Consider the following 12878-nt stretch of genomic DNA (forward strand, 5'->3'; position numbering starts at 1 on the left):
CAACCTCGTATCCCTTTATGATATTTTAATGAGTTTTTACCTAAGATTAAATGAAATCTTTATTATGAAGTAATTCGATAAAAAAGCTTCTGCACAAAAAGCTTTTAAAGTTTTTTTATTTTTCAAAACTTCTGACAATTTTTTGAAGGCAATGTGTAAGTAAATATTTTACTGAAAACAAGCTATTGGGGCACGCGACTTAACCAAAATGACATAACCGTTTGTTTCTCACTAATTTCTTCATCGTATTATTACATATATATCATTTTATATATAACTTTATTTCATATATCATAAAAATTAAAAGTGGTTTGTGCGGGACCTTTTTCAATATTTAAATGTAATAACAAACATTTTAGTCATTAATAGACAGACAAGAGGTCATTACTTCTCGTAACAGGAAATCATTTTTGAGATTTTTTTCATTTCATAGTATTTTTTCAATTTTTTTTTTCAAAGTCGTTTGTGCGTAACCTTTTTTATAATAAAATGGAATGAATATTATTTTAGTTATTATTAGGCAAAAGTTCATTCATTCTCACTACAGGAAATCATTTTTGAGAAAAAATTTCAAAAAGTCATAACCCTAATATACACTTTCATACGGGCAAAATGTGTCTCATCGAAATAATGGTTTTAGACCCCAAGTATGTTTGGACGAAATCCGTTTCAGACAATTTGGAGTCGATTTAGAAATGTCCGTCCGTCTGTCTGGCTGGCTGGCTGAAACGCACGATAACTCTCAACGGATCAACCGATTCAAACCACCATCTTTTGCACTTCGTAATATTTTGTCCAAACTTAGTTTAAGTTCGAAGATGAGCCATATCGGTCCACTCCTTCAGGTACCTTCCCCACAAAGTTCGAAAATGTTCGGACAAATTGAGCGCACGATAACTCTTGAAGGGAGTAACCGATTTGACCCATACTTTGCACATCGTGAAATTTCTGTCAAACATACACGAGCTTCCACACAAAATTTCGGAAAAGTTCAGTTTAGGAATTGCCCTCCAATCGCTTTGATTTTTATTGGAACAACTTGTATTAGCTGCCACCATTACGACGAAACAAGTTTTATCAGGGGCAAGTCCATACTTTCTGAGAAAATAGCCCAAACGTTTTAAAAACCCCCTATGGCACCATGTGTAATGGTTGGAGCCCACGATAACTCTCGAACGGATCAACCGATTCTGTCCAAAATTTGGCTTTCGTAATATTTTGTCCGTACTTAGTTTAAAGTCGAAGATGGGTCATACAGTCCACTCCTTTGGGTACCTTCTGACAAAAGTTCAAAACTGTTCGCTATCGTGCACGATAACTCTCGAAGACAGTAACCGATTTGGTCCGTACTTTGCACATCGTAATAGTTCTACCTGACATAGAAGAGGTTACCACTCAAAATTTCGGAATAGTGGAGTTTAAGACCTGCTCGCGAATCGTTTTTATTCTTTTTGCAACATATTCTATTCGCTGCCCCCTTAGTGAAGGTATAAGTGCATTCAGGGGCAAGTCCATTATTTCTGAGAAATCGGCCCTATGGAACCATGTGTTGTGGCTGGAGCGCACGAAAACTCTCGCACGGATAGTCCGATTGGGCTTTCGTAATATTTTATACAAACTTAGTTTAAGTTCGAAGATGGGCAATATCGGTCCACACCTTCCGGTTCCTCCTCCTAAAAGTAAAGGAATGACACCAAAATGGTACGCGCTATATCTGTTGAACGATTTGGTCCAAACTTTGAATCTCCTAATATTTGGTAATCCATTCGATATTGTCAATAGATGAATGTTTAAATTCACACAGGTTGAGGGTATATCTCTGTGGGCAGCGCCGACTGATACTTTTTTACTTGTTTGACTACAAGTTGCTTTCGAAAGCTATTTAGGGTAGAAGGTGCTTCAAACTAAATTTGAACTTGAACTTTACTGTAACTGAATCTCTGAATCGTTCAGTATTGAACGAAATTTAAACTATCCAATTACGAAAGGTAACTAAACTTGGGATTTGAAATAAACTTCTGTAGTGTGATTCTCTAACTCATTTTTTTGAGTTACCGACAATTGCCTGTAAAATTAAAATGCTTATAATTTTGGTACTTACCGATGTTTTTCAGTAAGTTAGCTACGAATAGAAAGCAGTCGTAAAGTTCTACCGATAGCCAGAGTATTGTCGGTAACACTAAAATGTGTTGGAGAATCGCACTACTGAGCGACAAATTCATAGGATAAAATAACGAGAAAAAAACGTTACGGTCGGCCGGGCTGAACATTTTCTACTCTCCACTATAAACTTTTTGAAATTAAATTTCAATCGGTTGGTACCGTTGTATATGCGCTATAACCACAACTTTAGGTTTAGAAGTTTTTAACCAGTGGGAATACCAACTATCAATCGGGTTTAACCAATATATGATGGGGGTTAACCAAGACGTGGGGCTATGTTCACAATTGCTGTTGTAGATAAATGCCAAATAAGAGCCAAGTAAGGCCGAAAGTGAGCATAAAAACTTAAAGATACCACAAATAGGGTGGTACCGTTATAAGGGGCTATACCCAAACGTGGACCTATGTGTATAGACAGTTTTTTTGTGAAAAAGTTGTTTATCTCTAGAAACACAAAATCTCAAATTACAACCAACTTGGTGGTCAATACCTTAAAAAATCCTTAAAGATACGCATCGCATAAGATATTTAAGGATGATTTTACTAAAAACATACTAAGTAACGGGGTTTTCAATATTAGAATGCCAATCGGTACTACACTAGAGTAGAGTCATGGCGTCAAGGCCATAACATAAAAAAACTTGTATTACATTTTTTGAAGCGCAATTTCATTGCGGAATATTTAATATCTTTAAAGCCTTTATTTTGTAATTATTTTCTATCGCAGATGATAATTTATTCGAATTTAAACGAAATCCCGTTTCAATCGAATTTCACATGTCCATTTTGTACGGTGATTGATTTGAAAAGGCTAAATTCAATTGAACAATAACACAAAGACCAATATTTAATTGAAAAGCGGATGATATTGATTGTGTCAGATGATGTTGATTGCGTTTTAAAGCGATTTAATCAAGTGCCACATAGAAACAGACACACCCACACACATACACACAGCAAACAATGGTGTTGGAATATTATGGGTGTTTGTGAGTGAGATTGTGTGGTTTGAACGAGAATCAGTTAACGGAATTAGTTTTAAGTTACTTACATATAGGTATATGCATGTATATGATGAGTAATTATTAATACATACAGTCGCTCCAAGCGAAAGTCGTACACCTAATGAAACTTTTTTAATTTACTTATATCTCCGACACAAAAAGGGATATGAAGAAAGTATTTACGCAGCTTTATAATGCATTTAGTCAACAATTTAGAAACACGATATAATAAAATAATCAACCCGTTTACATTGTTATTAAATTAAAATATCTAAAATACTAAGAATTTTAGCACCAAGCGAAAGTCGTACAGCAATTATAAAGAGAAAATATTTTATAATATAAATAATCCTTCAGCATATTTCTGGTTTCAGTTGAATTCTGCAATCGATTTAGAATATTTTTGATCAGTTCTGTACAACTGTAGTGTAAAATATGTCACCGCTTGTTTTGAAAATCTCTCCTATAAGGATGTCTGGAAGAATAAGGCGTCTGGAGACATTTTCCATTTATAGAACCACTATAGACTATTTATTGTTCAAGCTTGGACTACAGTCTAGCCAACCCATGTTATTGAAGCAATTATTTAATACCAGTGGTCGCAAATAATAAGCTTTTATGCTTGAAGTCAGAGTTTTTGCAGAAAGAACAACGCTTACCTTGGCCAATACATTATTCGCCAGGTAGTAAGAACTCATTTTAATTATAAAATCTCATAGTTCGATTCCCAATGACTTCAAAAAAATTATAAAACAACGACTCAGATCTGAAAGATAAGCCCCACACACTCGCAGATACACTGATTCGTTATGTTCTATTATTCGTGTATTAGACATGAAGCAATTTGTGGGATTTTTCACAATGTAATGTCAGGTTTCGCACAGAACTTGTTGCATCTATCAAAATTACACTCTTTTAAGAAAATTTAAGCATTTATCGCTATTGTTTTGATACTCTAAACATCGTTCTTGGACAAATTTTGTGTATAGCTTTTTTACGCCTTTTTTATCACCAATTGACAAGGTATTTATGTTGTAAAAATTTGACTGCACATTGGAAAAATAAGCTTCCAAATATTTTTCTCAATAGATTAGAGTGTCGGGACGCTCAAAATCAACTCATTTTGCACTTCGTGTATTAAACTATCCACAAGAAAATATTATTTATTTAATGTTTGAGTTATTTTAAATATTTCATATGTGTTTTTTTCTTATTAGTAGACATCAAAGTATTGAATAGCTTTGCAGTTTTAATTTTCGATACCTGCTGAATCGAAAAAAAAGTTTTTGTAAAGTTGAATAAATCATTTTCTCATGTGGTTTCATAAAAACTATTTTTATTTCATTTTTACGCCTCTTTATCATTTAATCTGATACAAGTTTCCAGAATTGACCCTCTTAATTGTAAAGAAGCACTGATGTTACACTAAATCGATCGTAGGATTTAACAAAAAACAGGCACATGTAGTAGAATTAATTAGATTAACAAATACCTTGTCTTTATAATTGCTGTACGACTTTCGCTTGGTGCTAAAATTCTTAGTATTTTAGCTAATTTAATTTTTCAACAATGTAAACGGGTTGATTATTTAATTATATCGTGTTTCTAATTTGTCGACTAAATGCACTAAAAGACTGCGTAAATACTTTCTTCATATACCTTTCTGTGTCGGAGATATAAGTCAATTAAAAAAATTTCATTAGGTGTACGACTTTCGCTTGGAGCCACTGTATGTACATAGTTGACATTTGTTTATTTCTTGTCGGAACAATAATTTAAAAGCAAAAGGGCCTTTTTTTCTTGACTTATAAAGAATAATAAAGGGTCCTTACAAAACATCGTTACTTCACTCCCATTTTACTTGTCTCTCTCCATATTTCACAACTGTTTTCCTTTTGTGTTATTTTATCTTTATCGTGCATCCCCCAAGCTAATTGTGGATTCATTATCATGTTGGCATTAACAATAGTTATAAGAGAAACAAAGAAAATTATTAACATCTTTCAGAAGCTGCAGCAACATGCGGCCAAAGAGATGAACATCTTTGTATGAGTGGATGGATGGCGGAGGGATGCAAGACAATGGAATAAAATTCTTATTGGCATTGCGATGAAACGCTCAATAAGGATCGCTACTGACCGCCATTAATGGAATGCATTCAATTGCTTCCTGCGTAATTGCGGAATGTGGTTATGGCACCTCTTAAGAAAAGTATGACAGGCAATGGTGAAACAACAGGTGTAAAAGAATTCTTTTAATCGCAATTTTAAGATTGCGGCACGTTTCACTTTCGATGTGACCTTCCAACAACTCTGTTATTGAGATCATTTGCAGGCAATTAATTTCTTACTTTTATTTTGACTGCAGATTCTCAACGAAAAAAAAAGATTTTTGTGGTATGGTATCGGTATGGGCTTTGTCGTGGTGGTGGTTCATGTTCTTTTGTTTTGGCCATTAACGCATCATTCGGCAAATTATGTGGACATTGGTAATTTAGGTGGTCGGACCATGTAATGTACGAAACATTGTTTCAAGAGCACGCCCCTTCAGCATGTGGATGACGGAAAGATTAACGCCTGTAAAAGATTTATTGCTATTCCAGGCACTTTGCTTTGGACCACCTTTGAATTGCGGTAATGGCCAAGAAGATTTTAAATCAAAGAAAAAAGTAGTCAGTAATTTAAAGGTTACGTGTAAATGCCGCAACACTGGAAGGAGGTGGATCAGATGTGAATATTATCGGAAGAATAGTTGTATTTGTATAATGACTAGTTATTACTCACCTTTTTTGCACACATTGATATGTACATAATTATATTCATGTTTAAAACGCAATTGCGAATACATGATGTGTCACAATGCAAATTTGCCTAACATAAGAAAGGGTTGGGTGCCACCGTAGTGCAGTATACATACATACCCAACCTGCATTCGGAAGGTCTGCGGTTCGATTCCCAGGCCAGGCATCATCAAATTTTCAACGGTGGTAAAATACCCCTCAGTAATGTTGGCGAAATTTCCTGAGTATTTCAGCAATGTAAAACTTCTCTACCAGTAGTGTCGTAAGACACGCCGTTCGGACTCGGCGATAAACAGTAGGTCCTATATAACTGAGCTAATATGAATCGGGGTGCACACATTGATATGGGAGAAGTCTCCCTTGTCCCTGATGGGATATTTGTGGAACAATTATTATTATTTTTTAAAAGAAATAAGAAAAGGTTCTAAGAAGTTCAAAACCAATTTCGACTGTAAATAAAAAAAAATACTCCCGATAGTTGATTTTTATGAAATTCAAATCTATGTAAGTTAAAGTTGAAATATAATGGAACTGAAAAATCGCAAAAATTATCATAATATTTTCATTGTGTGAGGGTATTCGTTCGAGTCTGTTTTGATAATTTTTAGAGGCAGTATCGGAAGACAGTATTGATAGGGATTTGTTGCCTCCGGCCAATTGGATTTGTGGAGGAAATCATATTTGTTGTATACAAGCATATTTTCCTAAATAGGATTGCGTTTCTATAGATGCTATCCTAATTTTCCCACAAAACTAGACATGACTTTTTCTTCGTTACATCTAGATATTACGTGTGTAAACATACACATATGTTTACATACATAAGTACATCGAATGAAAATGCAGTAAATGATCAAACCTCATATGACGAACATGTTGCTTACAACAGTCAGTGTTCTGATTTTTGTTTTCTGTGTCTTTACTCACGAAATAAGTGATTCTTAGACGTCTGTCCAACTGTCTTGATCTTCATGTCAGGTTATATATATATATGTGTGTGCTCGCTTATCTGAAGCAGAAATGCCTGGACATCATACTTGTCGCCGTCATTTTGTCTATAGTCTCAAGAGAATTTTCTTTCTTCTTCATTGGATCTTATTACCAACAAAGCATTGGAGGTTGCTTTGCAACAGACCATGCACTGCCTGCTTGCTGCTGCTACTGGCCAACGACTGACCACCGATGCAGAATGATGCATCATGTTGGTGGGAATGCCTTTTGCAAAATTTAATGTTAATTATTGCCATCGTGTTCAATGATTATGTTAAGTTGTGGTGCGTAAACGTTGGCATTTATTATAAATGATATTTTTCCATTAAACATGCCGCCCATCGTGTCTTAACGAGAAGCCACCACATTGTCTGTCCAATAACCAGCCAACCAGCCAGCCAGCCGTCCAGCCTGCTTGCCTTGCTTCCAGGCATATCATCGGTCCGGCCTATGCTGCTGGTGGTAATGTACACATGTTGTTAAGACATGACAATGACATACTACTGATACGAGTATTAATCAGATTCGAAACATCCGTCGTTTTCCATTTGGGACATCTATCAACGATCGGTGGCAAATAGTTGTCAGTTGAGTGACTTAAGTCAAATAAAATTGATATACAGGCTGATTGTGGGATTTTCTTTACTAATTTGAAATAGGACTAGGTTAGGTTTGGGATAAATTTGACTTATGATATTCCATAAAATTATTTTATTCGATAGCTCTTTGGAATCTACATAATTTTTTAGTTTTGATTGATTTTATCAAAGAAACTTCGAAATTTATCATTTTCTTAACTGCTTTCAATTTCATGATATTGCAGAAGGATTGATTAAAAACGCAAAACAAAACATGTTTAAAATTGCGATGTTGTAGGAGCTGAAAAAATGTATGCCATAAAATACCACAATAATTATCATGCCACTTGATGAAGTGTGATGTAGAGCGCCACCCAGAAGCTTTGACTCCGCCATAAAAAATGAAACACAACAAAACCTAAGTGGACCTTAAAGTAAACATTTAAACACAAGAAAAGAAAACAGCACACAAATATATTTCGCGGCCAAAACATACGCATGCGGATCCCAAGCCAAACCTTAAAAGAGGGAAGAGAAAAAAACGAGAGGCAAGCAAGTAAGAAGCATCCTTTGCTTGGCATGAATAGCGGCACAACTGTCAAACATGAAACTGTTGTTTTGGTCATCATGAATCGCGGCAATTGCAAATCGTTGTGATGTATCTTGCCATGTATACAGCCGAGGAGCACCTTGTTGGTGGCGGAAGATTGTTGATTTTTTGGGGTTTTTACCTTGATTCTGGTGGTGTTAGTGGTGGCGGAGGTTAACAAAAACAAGAGGTTTTGGTCTTTTTGGTCATCATCATCAACAACTAATAACTATAATAATGAAGATGATGGTGTAGCTCGGAACACAGCAAATCAACATTTATTCCTAAGGAATCAAGAGTAAAATTTTAAACTGTTGTAGGCCTTTTGAAATGAAATAATTTTACAGACAGTTTAAACATTTAAAGGCCCTATGTCAGATACCCTCATGTGCAAAATAATAAAATAAAACTAAATGGAGGTCCTCAAAAAATGCCGAAAATATATGTACAAAAACAAAAGCCATTATTTAAGAAACCATACCGTGATTGGTAGTTTTTGTAGCTTAGTTATTGGCGATTGTTAATTTTTGCATTTTAAATGATTTGAAGCACGGCCATGAGTGAAAGGGGCTAATGGAGGAGTGATCAAAATTAAATTTTAACGAAAGACCCAAAAATAAGCAAACGCTACCATGAAAGGTTTCGCAACCGCTTAATACCTATAATAATGTGAAGGCGGGAATGCAAATCATTCCATTACGGACTCTCTCTCTCTCTCTCTCTCTCTCTAAATACTTATCTGTCAGCACATCGCACAGTGTTGCCACGGTGGACAAAAATCGATAATGTGTTTGGTTAGTTTTGTACAGTTGTTTGGTTTTATTTTGTTTTTGTTTTTTTTTTTTAATTAATTGATTTTAATCTATTCTAGCCATTCACATCCGATATGCCTGATGAGCTAATAACCACCAGCGAAACGATCGTAGCATATTGGGTGGATGTGTGGGACTTCGCTAGAATCACATTTTCAATAGAAACTCCTTAGTCACGTTATATGGATTAAATTCAATTAATTTAAAACTTTCATAAATAACGAATTATTTTATTTTATATTTTATTTTTATTTAATAAATAAAAATTATTTTAATTTTATTGACAACACAATGTTTTGCGGAGGAGGTACCTGAAGTAATGGACTATGTGATTTCATTTCAGGCATTTCAGTTGGTCATTGTATAGTTTAGAGCTCTTGGACCATTAATCAGGAAACATGAACTTGCCCGCGAACAGCATAGTGTCACTGTAAACAGGACCACAAGGAGTATCTTCTGTAAAAATTTCGAAAGGATCCTCAAACAGACCTTAAACTGCACATAAACAAAAATGTTGAACTTTTGGGAGAGAGGTACACCAAGGAGTGGACCGTTTTAGAACTTAAACTTAATTTGGACAAAATAGTACACGAGATTCATGTTTGGAGCAAATTGGTCGCTCCGTTCTACCGAACATTTGTTAACTTTTGTGGGAAGTGGACTTCTTTATCTAAGATTCACAGGAAGATAAATCTATGCAAAGTTTGGACAAACGCAGTATACGGCTCAAAATATGGTCTTGCGCACCAGCACCACATAGTGGCCATGGGTGTGTTTTTTTACAACTTGCAGGCCAATTTTCTCTGGAAGTACAGTGCACAGTGTCAAGACCCAATGGTCAAAACCAAGTACCTCGGAGTACAAATATATTGATGGCAGTTGATAGTTAACATTCCAAAAATGACCATTTATTGGTAAAAAAAAACATTTTTATAGAAAATTCTCTTATTTTAAAACTAAGTTTTTATGTATTTATAAGCCCACAAAAATGTACGAAGATTGAACGCCAAATTTCAATCATTTCGGATGGATAATGTGACTAAAACATTAAATATACCGAAAATCGGGAGGTACCGTGGACCAACTCCAACCATATAATTTTTATCAGAAAAGTTTTTTTTGTCCACTGGGAACCCTCAATGCAAAAATTCAGCCAATTTGTTCGAGAAACTTAGGTAAAAACTTCAAAATACCGAAAATCGGGAAGTACCGTTATATGTGGGCTACGTAGACCGATCATCTCAATTTTTTGCCCTCGACATTGTCAGCCAACAATAAGTAATTGTACCAAAATTCATCCAGCTACGCCAAATCTTTCTATTTGTATATGAACTCGCGACGTGAAGCGAATACAAGTTATTGCAATAAAAACCAAAGCGATTCGAGAGAAGGCCCTAAAATGCACTTTTCCGAAATTTTGTGTGGGAGGTACCCGAAAGTTGGTACCGATTTAGTTCATATTCTGAAAGTAATGGATTCTCGATTTAGTTTTCGAATCGAATAGACGTATTTTTTTGTGTCTGTAAATAAAATATATTTTCTAAAATTTTGAAAAAATAAATTTTTGCTCATATTCTCAAGAATTAATAATATTAATATGAATGAACCAATACCTGCGGAGGAATGGACTCCATCTGAAAATGTACCCCCAGACAAATCAGGGGATACAAGGAAATCAAAGAGAATTATTACAAAATCGTCACCAAGCTCTGGCATGGAAGAATCATTAGATAATTCTGAAATTGTCCCTAGCAATTTGAAGGCTAAACATATTGGTACCAAGTCACGGAATAAGAATAAAACAATTGATGAGAGAAGATTCGGCGATGACGTTTGTCAAAATGAATTTTCTTCTGTTTCCAATTTTGAAACAAATTCTAATCCAGTTTCTACATTTCCCAATACGATTACTTTCGACTGCAGCCAATCAAAAACCAAACGGCCGAGAATGTGTGAATCCTCGCAAAAGTCATCAGCCTCAAATCAGGAGTCTCAGAACCGTTTTGCTTTGCTTGGGAATATTGATATCCTCTTGGAGCCATCTATTCCTAGAGCTCAACCTTCTCAACCCAATTCTGAAGTCAATCCCAATATTGAAACTACAACCGCTCCTAGAAATGAAATCTCTTCGAAACCGGTAAATAGTCTTAAAGCATTTTGTCCTCCCATTTTCCTTTTCAATGTAAATGTAACAGATCTTATTCAAACCTTGAAATCTAAAAATGTAGTTTTTAGGATTATAAATAAGGGTCAAAAGAAGTGTAAATTGTATATTAAAGATCCATCAGTACATTCCGAGATGATTGAGCTACTAAAAGATAAAGAAATTCCATCATACACGTATACCCCTAAAGAACTTAAGCGTACAAGATTAGTTTTAAGGGGACTTTATCATAGAACTGACTTAGATGATATCAAGAAATACATTGATGCTAGGGTTCCTAATACAGTAGATACTGTCACGAAATTTTTGACTGAATTTTCTAGGAGAAACAAAATTGATACAGGATTGTTTCTAGTCACACTCTTACCTGGTAAAACAGATAGTGAGCTTAAGACTGAAAGATATATTTGTGACCAAAGAATATATTGGGAAATTCCTAAATCAAATTTGAAGGTTGTGCAATGCTGGCGTTGTCAACAATGGGGCCATATTTCCAAAAACTGTAGTAGAACACATCTTTGTGTTAAATGCGATCAAAAACATGGCCCTGGTGACTGCAAATTTGTCTCAAGTGAAGAAAACAAGCCGTATTGCGTAAATTGCAAACAAATTGGACATCCTTCAAATTATAGGGGTTGCCCAGTTTATAAGGAATATTTAAAAAAGATAAACGACAAAAAGTCTGCAGCTAGAGAGAAAAAGATTTTAGCCACCAACAATGTATCTAAGGCAATGAATAACCTTAACGTTTTTGATGCCAGTCGAACATATGCCAGTTGTTTTCCAGAACATAACCAAGCCAGACGTAAACCTGTATTAATAGAAGAGTTTCTAAAAATTGCAAAAAATATTTGTCATCCTGAAGCAACCTCCTTAGAGGATAGGATAGAACTTTTTATTAGACGTTATAGAACTCTTTCAAAAGAGCAGGCAAAAATGCAATGTATAGAGCTTCTGGAGGAAATTAAATCTTAATGTGGTCCGTGATTCTTTTAAATGTCTCACTTTCAATGTTAGGTCCCTCATAGAGGTGAGCCGGAGAATTGAACTGTCTAATATACTTAATTCCAACCTAATTGATTTCGGATTCATTCAAGAAACTCACTTGAGAGAAAGGCATAGAGTTGTATTAGAAAATTATACTTTCATTAGAGATACCAGCTCACAAGGCGTAGCAATAGCCATAAGAAATTTATATAAATTCCGTAGGGTCCATATACCTGATTTTAAATTTCCATGCGTGTTTTTAAGTATTAGTCTCGTTTTGAATGGCATTGAACAACAGATTTTAATAGAATCAATTTATATACCATGCAATGCTAATCGCATGCTATATGAAGAAAGCTTGTCTGTTTTGTGTAGTTATTCTCAAAATTACTTTGGTATCATATTAGGGGGTGATTTCAATTCAAGACATTCATCTTGGGGTGACGGACTGGACAATATGAATGGTAATGTGTTATTCTCTTGGCTGCAACGTACTTCTATAGATTTTGTTCGAATTTGTGATACTATTCCATCTTTTCCAAATGGAGCTTCATATCTTGACCATTTTATTATAAGCACAAACTTGTTTGATTTAATTTCGCCAAATTTTCGAGTAAATACATTACCAACATTTTCCGACCATTTTCCACTGAGTTTGCATTTAAAATTATCGCCTTTCCTAATTCTTTTAAATTCTCCCAGATGTTATACTTCATATAAAGATACAAATTGGAATGACTTCAAAAGTGATGCAAGAGAGGCATTGCTTGCAACTTTTCCAGTTTCTGATA

The sequence above is a fragment of the Musca autumnalis genome, unplaced genomic scaffold (assembly GCF_047663935.1).
Source record: "Musca autumnalis isolate F117 unplaced genomic scaffold, ASM4766393v1 scaffold_5, whole genome shotgun sequence".
Classification (NCBI taxonomy): Eukaryota; Metazoa; Arthropoda; class Insecta; order Diptera; family Muscidae; genus Musca; species Musca autumnalis.